The sequence below is a fragment of the Phodopus roborovskii genome, unplaced genomic scaffold (genome assembly GCF_943737965.1).
Source record: "Phodopus roborovskii unplaced genomic scaffold, PHOROB, whole genome shotgun sequence".
Classification (NCBI taxonomy): domain Eukaryota; kingdom Metazoa; phylum Chordata; class Mammalia; order Rodentia; family Cricetidae; genus Phodopus; species Phodopus roborovskii.
In genome coordinates this window covers 27,980-36,498 of record NW_026125612.1, presented here as the reverse complement: position 1 = coordinate 36,498, position 8,519 = coordinate 27,980, and the positions used below count along the sequence as shown (strand labels likewise).

At 40.7% G+C, this 8,519-nt stretch overlaps 1 pseudogene; it reads left to right on the top strand.

Annotated features, from left to right (window-relative positions):
- Positions 1 to 492: 492 nt before the first annotated feature.
- On the top strand, positions 493 to 981 carry LOC127217077 (diphosphoinositol polyphosphate phosphohydrolase 1-like; annotated as a pseudogene).
- The last annotated feature ends 7,538 nt before the right edge of the window (positions 982 to 8,519 follow it).

The window sequence follows — 8,519 nt, the reverse complement described above, 5'->3', positions numbered from 1 at the left end:
CATTTTCCTGAGGACCAGCCATACTGATCTCCAAAATGGCTGTACAAGTTTGCACTCCCACCAGCAGTGGACGGGTGTTCACCTTTCTCCACTTCCTCTCCAGGATAAGCTGTAATTGATATTTCTAAATTTAGCCATTCTGGCAGGAGTAAGATGGTATCTCAGAGTTGTTTTGATTTCCATTTACCTGATGGTGTGGATGTTGAACAGTTTCTTAAGTGTCTTTCAGCAATTTTGGATTCCTTTTTTTGAGAATTCTCTATTCATTACTGTATTCCACTTTTTAATAGGGTTATTTGGTGTTTTGGTGGCTAGTGTCTTGTTTTCCTTCCATATTTTGAAGATCAGCCCTTTGTCAGATGTAGGATTTGTGAATATCTTTTCCCAGTCTGTGGGATGTCATTTGGTGTTGTCAACTGTGTCCTTTTCCTTAAGCAAGCTTCTCAGTTTCAGGAGGTCCCATTTGTTTATTGTCCATCTTAGTGTCTGTGCATGGAGCCTGAGGAGGAGCTGAGTGTGGCCGCGGTCCGTGAAGTCTGTGAGGAGGCTGGAGTAAAAGGGACCTTAGGAAGGTTGGTTGGAATTTTTGAGAACCAGGAGAACAGGACGTATGTGTACGTGCTTATTGTCACAGAAGTGCTGGAAGACTGGGAAGACTCCATGAACATTGGAAGAGAGAGTGGTTTAAAATAGAAGATGCCATCAAAGTGCTACAATGTCACAAGCCCGTGCAGGCAGGCATCCTACTTTGAGGCGCTGAGGCAAGGCTACTCTGCCAACAACTGCACCCCTGTCGTGGCCACCTCATACTCCACTTCTGTGTCAGGCATTAGATGACTGCAGACTTGCTGTAAGAGCCAGAGAGTGGAAACCAGACTGAAGTGTGGCTCTCCTCACCACTCCCTCACCCTCCTCACAGCCTCCTCTTTGACCCAGACATGGTGGGCAACAGAGAGGGGTACACTGAGGCGCTGCTGGGTTGTGGAGTGATATGGGTGGTGTGTGGGGTGATGGGAACTTCTTTCTCTTTTTCCTGAGGGTGGGACTGGGATGTAACTCACGAGTAATTTCCTGCTTGCTCCATTCTTCCCTCACTCACCCTGCCCTCTGAGAGAGGAACCCTGTTCTCTCTCCCATTTTGGGTTCTGAAGCGTTCCCATTTGCCTCATCCCAGCCTAGCCAGGTATTTTCTCTAAATTTTTATTTTTCATTAAAAGACACCCATGTGAGATGAAAAAAAAAACAAATACACATAAATACACAAGCATACAATAAAAACAACTAAGATTCAAAGATAGACATTACCATAGGGTAAAGGGCTGGGAAAAGATCTTCCAATCAAATGGACCCAAGAAGCATGTATCTATCCTAATATCTAACACGTTAGAGTTCAAACCAAAATTAATCAAAAGAGAATAAGACGGTCATTTCATATTCATCATAGGAGAAATCCATCAGCAAAAAGTGTCCATTCTGAACATCTATGTCCCAAATACAAAGGCACCCACATTTGTAAAAGAAATGCTATTATAACTCAAACCTCATATAAAACATGAAACAATTATAGTGGGAGACATTGATACACTACTCTCACCGCTAGACAGCAACACCAGTCAGAAACTGAACAAAGAAACAAAAAATCTAATAGAAGTTATGTCTCAATTGGGATTAACAGACATCTATAGAACATTCCATCCAAACACAAAAGAATTTACCCTCTTCTCTGATTTCTCTGCTCCACATGTAAACTTCTCTAAAATCAACCACATACTAGGTGACATAACAAATTTCAACAGATTAAAAAAAAAAATGGGAATAGTTCCCTATATCTTATCAGACCACCATGCTTTAAAATTGGAATTCAACAACAACACAAATCTCAGATACCCGACAAACTCATTGAAACTGAACACTGCGCAATTGTACCATACCTGAAATTCACATAGAATGAGGACACAACATACTAGTACTTAGGGGATTTCATTGCACTAAGTGCCCCTATGAAGAAAATGGAGGAAAATCACATTAGAGAATTAACAGCACAAATAAAAGCCTTAAAACAAAAAGATGCAAACTCACCCTGAAGTAGTAGAAGCCAGGAAATAATCAATTTGAGGGCTAAAATCAATAAAGTAGAAAGCAGGGAAACAATACAAACAAATCAATGCAACAAAGAGTAGGTTTTTCTAGGAAATCAACAAGATAGACAAAACTGTATTCAAACTATTGAAAAAGGAGAGAGATAACATGCAAATTAACAAAATCAGAAACAAAAAAGGACACATAACAAAGGACACAGAGGACATCCTGACAATTCTCAGGTGATACTTTGAAAACCTGTACTCCACAAAATTTGAATTCAAAGGAAATGGAAAATTTTCTGGATAACTGTTACTTACCAAAATTAAATCAAGAACAGACAAACAACTTAAATAGATCTATAACCTCTAATGAAATAGAAGCAGTCTTCTAAAGCCTTCCAACCAAACAAAGGTCAGGGCCAGTCGGCTTCTGTGATGAATACAACTAGAAATTCAAGGCAGAGCTAATACCAATACTACTCAATTTGTTCCACACAAAAGAAAGTGAAGGTTCAATACCAAACTCTTTTTATGAGGCCACAATCACCTTGATACCCAAACTTCACAAAGACAAAACTAAGAGAGAAAACCACAGACCAATATCTTTGATGAACATCGATGCAAAAATTCCCAATAAAATACTGGCTAACTGAATCCTAGAATACATCAGAGAAATCATCCACTACAACCAAGTAGGCTTCATCCCTGGAATGCAGGATGGTTTATCATACAAAAATCTATCAATGTGATCCACCATATAACAAAACTGAAAAAGAAAAACCACAGGGTCATATCCCTAGATGCTGAAAAAGCCTTTGACAAATTTCAACACACTTTCATGATAAAATTCTTGGAGAGATCAGGGATAACAGGACCATACCTAAACATAATAAGAACAATAAACAGCAAACCAACTGCCAACGTCAAACTGAACGGAGAGAAACTTAAGGCGATTCCACTAAAATGAGGAACAAGACAAGGCTGCACACTCTCTCTCTATCTCTTCAATATTGTACTTGAAGTTCTACCTAATGCTATAAGACAACAAAAGGAGACCAAGGCAGTGCAAATTGGAAAGGAAGTACTCACACTTTCTCTGTTTGCAAATGATATGATAGTTTACATAACCGACCCAAAAACCTCTACCAGGTAACTCCTACAGCTGATAAACTCCTTCAGCATACTAGCAGGATACAAGATAAACTAGAAAAAAAAAATCAATAGCCCTACTTTTTTCAGATGACAAATGGGCTGAGAAAGACATCAGAAAAATATCATACTTTACATTAACCACAAAGAACATAAAGTAACTTGAGGTAATGCTTACCAAAAAAGTGAAAGACCTATATGATAAGAACTTTGTGTCTTTAAAGAAATTAAAGCAGATACCAGAAGATGGAAATATACCCCATTCTCTTAGATAGGTAACATAAATATAGTGGCAATTTTGCCAAAAGCAATCTATAGATTCAATGCAATCCCCATTAAAATCCCAGCTCAAGCCTTCACTGACCTTGAAAGGATAATAATCAACTTTATATGGAAAACAAAAGACTCAGCATAGCCAAAATGACCCTGTACAATAAAAAAAAATCTCAGGAGGTGTCACTATCCCCGACTTTAAGCTCTACTACAGAGCTATATATAATTCTGAAAACATCCAGGTATTGGCACAAAAATGGACAAGCAGACCAATGGAATCAAATCCAAAATCCTGATATTAACCCATACTTACTAACTCCTGATTTTTGACAAAACCACTAAAAGTATACAATGAGAGTAGGAAAGCATCTTCAACAAATGGTGCTGCCACAACTGGATGATGGTGTGTAGAAGACTGTAGATAGACCCATGTCTGTCACCATGCACAGAAATCAAGTCCAAATGGATCAAAGACCTCAATGGAAATCCAGCCACACTGAACAGCTTAGAAGAGAAAATGGGCAGTATCCTTGAACAAACTGATATGGGAGGCCACTTCCTGAACATAACTCCAGTAGCATAGACACTGAGATCAACAATTAATACAGTGGCCCTCCTCAAACATAGAAGTTTCTAGAAGACAAAGGACTCATTTGACAAGACCAAACAGCAGCTGGCAGACTGAGAAAATATTTTCACCAATTTTACATCTGAGAGGGGGCTGATGTTCAAAATATACAAAAATATACAAAGAACTCAAGAAACTAGTCAACAAAACACCACATAACCCTATTGTACTCCAGAGCTAGTTTTCTTGTGTGACTGAAACACAGAACTGTAACACAATTCACACCAGATTTCAAAACTGAAGTTCATCTCTATGAAATACTTAATCATCTTCTGACCAAAGCAGAAACTCTACGTGAAAGTCTACAGTGCAGACACTGAGTCCCTTTGGTCCACTGTCCTATTCTGTGACCTGAGATTGCCTGTTATAGGGCAGCAGTAGTTCGTTCACTAACATAGGTTACCTAGAAGCCAAATTATCTGATGTCAGAGAGGGCACTCTGGAAGTTGAGAACTTTTCCTCCACTTCTATCAAATGGAACACAAACTCCACTGCTGCTTCCTATTATGCCAAGAGGTTGCTGATATGTGATGTGATTTCTGCAGGGCCACATACAGAGTTACTCCATGGCCTCAAGTGTTGCCCCTGTTGCTGTTTCTGCTTTCTGCATTTACATGTCTTTAGTCTACACATCGACCTGTAGCATCTAGCAGCAAAGGCCTGGCCTACTGTTCTTTCCATTCTGCTTGTTCCACCTGCCCTCATGCTGGCAAGTACTTGACAGGGTTCCAAGGCTCTTCAGCTATGTCCTGTTTTCTTTTCATTTCCCAATGCAGGCTGTAGTTTAGTTCCCATAGCCTACTGGCTCAGGGCTCACTGCTCACTGCTCAATGACTTCCTCAACTAACACCTGAGGCTTAGCTCTTTTCCTAGCTCAGGTCCACCTTACAGACTGGGGAGGCTTTGAAAATTTGTGCCCTGGCTCAGCTGCCTCTCCTGATGAGGAGGTTCTACTTGGGAACAAAGTTGGGCATCTCAGGAAAGCTCCAGGTCACTGGGTCAGAAGTAACATAGAGCCCAGTGACCTCCCTGTAGTACACAGGACCAGTTTCTATGTGTGATCAAAAGTGCTTTCATTCTACTAGAAAATCAGAGTGTCTGTGTATGAAAATGGTGAGCAAGAAGAACAGGGTATGGGGGCAGGAGAGAGAGAGAGACAGAGAGAGAATGAATATGTGTATTCAAAAGTGCACATGACCAGCAAGGTGGAGAAAGATAAATTTATGAAAACATGTCAAGGTAAATATTTAAGAAAACTGAAAAAAAAATGATAATACTCAACATTCTTAAATGTTTAGACAATGGAATATTCAAACCAAAATAACAGTTATTTGATGTTTTAACATGATACACTCCCATGTTTATTTCAAGCCAGATGCCATGCCACTGCCACATTATTCATTTTCTATTTATACTGTTTTATGAAAGTGGCCACCTCTTACCTGCAAAGGAAGGCAGTGACATTGTTAATGTGCATCACTGAGGTGTTAGTGTATAAAGCTAAAAGGCCAGAGCTGTTATGTAGCTATTGCCAAAGAATCATAATTTTCCTCCTTGACTTAGAAAGCAAAAGCAACTTAGGAGACTCAGAGGGCTTAGAACCTGGGATTCAGAAGGTGCTTCCCCAGGGTTATGAATAACTGTGGAGAGGAGATTCTTCAGTGGAGTTGCCTGTCAACTGAGTAGGGAGAGCTGAAGATGCAGGTCTGGTGAGTCATCTGTTGCCTGTGCTCAGTTAGGCTTTTACTCATGGTCCCCAGAAGTAACCCTAATAAACTTGCTGATTCACTGAGAAGGGCTTGAGTTAATCTGTATCTAGATGTTTTCTGGAGTGGACAGATACATTTGTGTTCCCCAGAAAAGGATACATGATGTTTGCCCAGGGGAAATACCAGACAATGTATATCACAGACAACATGATGTAATAAATATTAGTGGTCACAGCTGTAACCTAACCTGCTTAGCACAACAACTTAATGATCTAAGAATAGGCATTTGTTAGGTTGGTAAGAAGCCTGAGGGGCATAGAGGACACATGACTTGGCTAAGGTCACAAATCTACTGGCAGAACTGTGAGAAGTTGGGCTCAGGGCCCTGTGACTGCATATTTATTATTAATGCATGCAATTTAACTAATTCTCAATAAATGGCTACTCTGATGTTACAGTCAACAAAGACCAAAAGGTTTGGAGAGCTGAGAGCACTTTAACATCCCACATGGAGATGCTTGGAGTTTGCCCTGCTGGTTTTAGGTCTTGCTTCTTGTGAGGAAACACTATACCCCTTTTCCTCTCTTTAGAAATGCTAATGTGTACCCAATATGTTGGAGGTATGTGATTGCCTTTTTGCTTTTGCTTTTACATGGGCTTACAATTAAGAGGTTGCATTGCATCTCAGAAGAGGCTTTGAACTTGCAAACAATGTTGAGACTGTAAGACTATGTGGATTTTTGAAGTAGAATTAAATATATTCTGCATTGTTGTATGGATATAATCTTATAGGATCCAGGGAGTGGAATGTGCTGGTTTAAATAAGAATGGCCCCCATAGGTCCATATATATGAATGAATAGTCATCAGGGAGTGGGACCCTTTGGTGAAGATTAGAGGGATTAGGAGGTGTGGACTTGTTGGAGGGAGTTTATCACTGGCTTAGAGCTTTCAGAAGTTGCTTTCTCAGACTGCAGATCAAAATGTAGCTCACAGCCATTGTTCAACACCATGTATGCTAGTTAACATGCTCTCCACTACAATGATAGTAGACTAAACTTCTAAATCTACAAGCCACCCTCCAATGTGCCCCGACCAGCGGGGAATAGTTATTTGTGGGTCAAGGTGGGCTACAACCTGAAAATAATGGGAGAGAAAGAAGGAATGAGACCAAGCAATGCTTGTCAAGGTCTAACTTTATTAGGCACAAAGAGGGGTTTTTAAAGCAAAGCAGGGAGGAAATGGGGAGGGGTAGCTGTGCTGACTCTGGGGCTCTGGTATTTTCCCAGGCCAAAAATATCAGACCCTAAATGTCTGCTTATCTCAGTTCCTGGCGTCTTGGTTCATCTCAGTTCCTGTGTTGAATGGAACAGACTGCTTTTTCAGCAGTTTTCTGTTTTACCAAGATAAGGCTCAATTAGAGTTTTAAGGTATAAGTAATTCTGCAAGAGGATGTGACTCAAGGCCGGCTCCCAACATAACCCCCTATTTAATTATTTTTTATGGAGGGTCTGTCTTAGGCTATGAGGTGAGCTCCCACAATCGGGACCCTGGGGATGGGCTTGTCACTATGTGACTAACCGGTAGGGTGCATTCACCCTCAGCACTCAAGGACATAATCAAAAATCAGGTGAGAAACTCGGGCAAGATGAGTGGCCTCCTGAGAGAAGGTCCTAAGCTACTCCCGTCGTTATGGGACCTACAGCCGAAGAGGAGGGTCTACATCTGCTTTGCGGCACCGCTATACTCCCATCATTGATGTCTCCATATTTGAGAGAACCAGGTCCTCTGTTGTTCGAGTCCTGTGAAATCAAGTCCTTGTCTAGGGGGATCAGAATTGGCATTGTCACCATCCTCAACAGGTTCCTCAGAGGAGTCCTGTTCCTTTTCCAAATGCTGATGGTAGTGTACAGACATAAGTTTTTTGAGTATGGAATCAATTTGAGTTTTGACTAATTGAGTATTCTCTGGAATGCCCAAGGCCCAAAAGTCAGCAGCAGCAACAATACCACAAATGGTCCCAGGAAAGAAGGAAGCAAGGTAGAAAGCCAAGGGGAGGTGGAAAACCAAATGTTATACCAGGACTCTGCTTGTTCCTGCTGTCGTTTACATTCCTCAAGACTTTTCTGTACTCTATCCAAGCTGTCTTCCACTAAGCCAGTCTTAGCATAAAAGCAACATTTCTCTTTTAAGGCTGCACAAAAGCCACCCTGTTGCAAGAATAATAGATCAAGCCCTCTTCTATTCTGTAACACAACTTCTGCTAAAGAAGTATGTGAATCCTTTAGATTTTTTAGTCCATATTGTAATTCTTTAATATCTTTGTCTACTGCCACTGTGAGTCAATTGAAATGGGAGTTAATCTATACCAGAGAGGCTATTCCTGTCCCTGCCCCAACAGCTCCAAGACCTAGAATAACAGCCAAGGTAATGGCAGTTACTGGTTCTCTTTTTACATGGCTGGAAGTATCTCGCATCATTAAACTGAACAACATCAATGAAAGATCAGCTTTGGACTACAAACTGCTCAGAATAATTTTGAGGTGTCCTGCTGAGATGATCCAGCCTCACAGACAGACTCCTCTAGCCAGGACTTGAGTCAAGCCCCGCACTTTTCTATTATGCTTAGACTGAACAAAAATGAAACAGCTCAACAGTTAACCAATTTTTTTTTTTTATT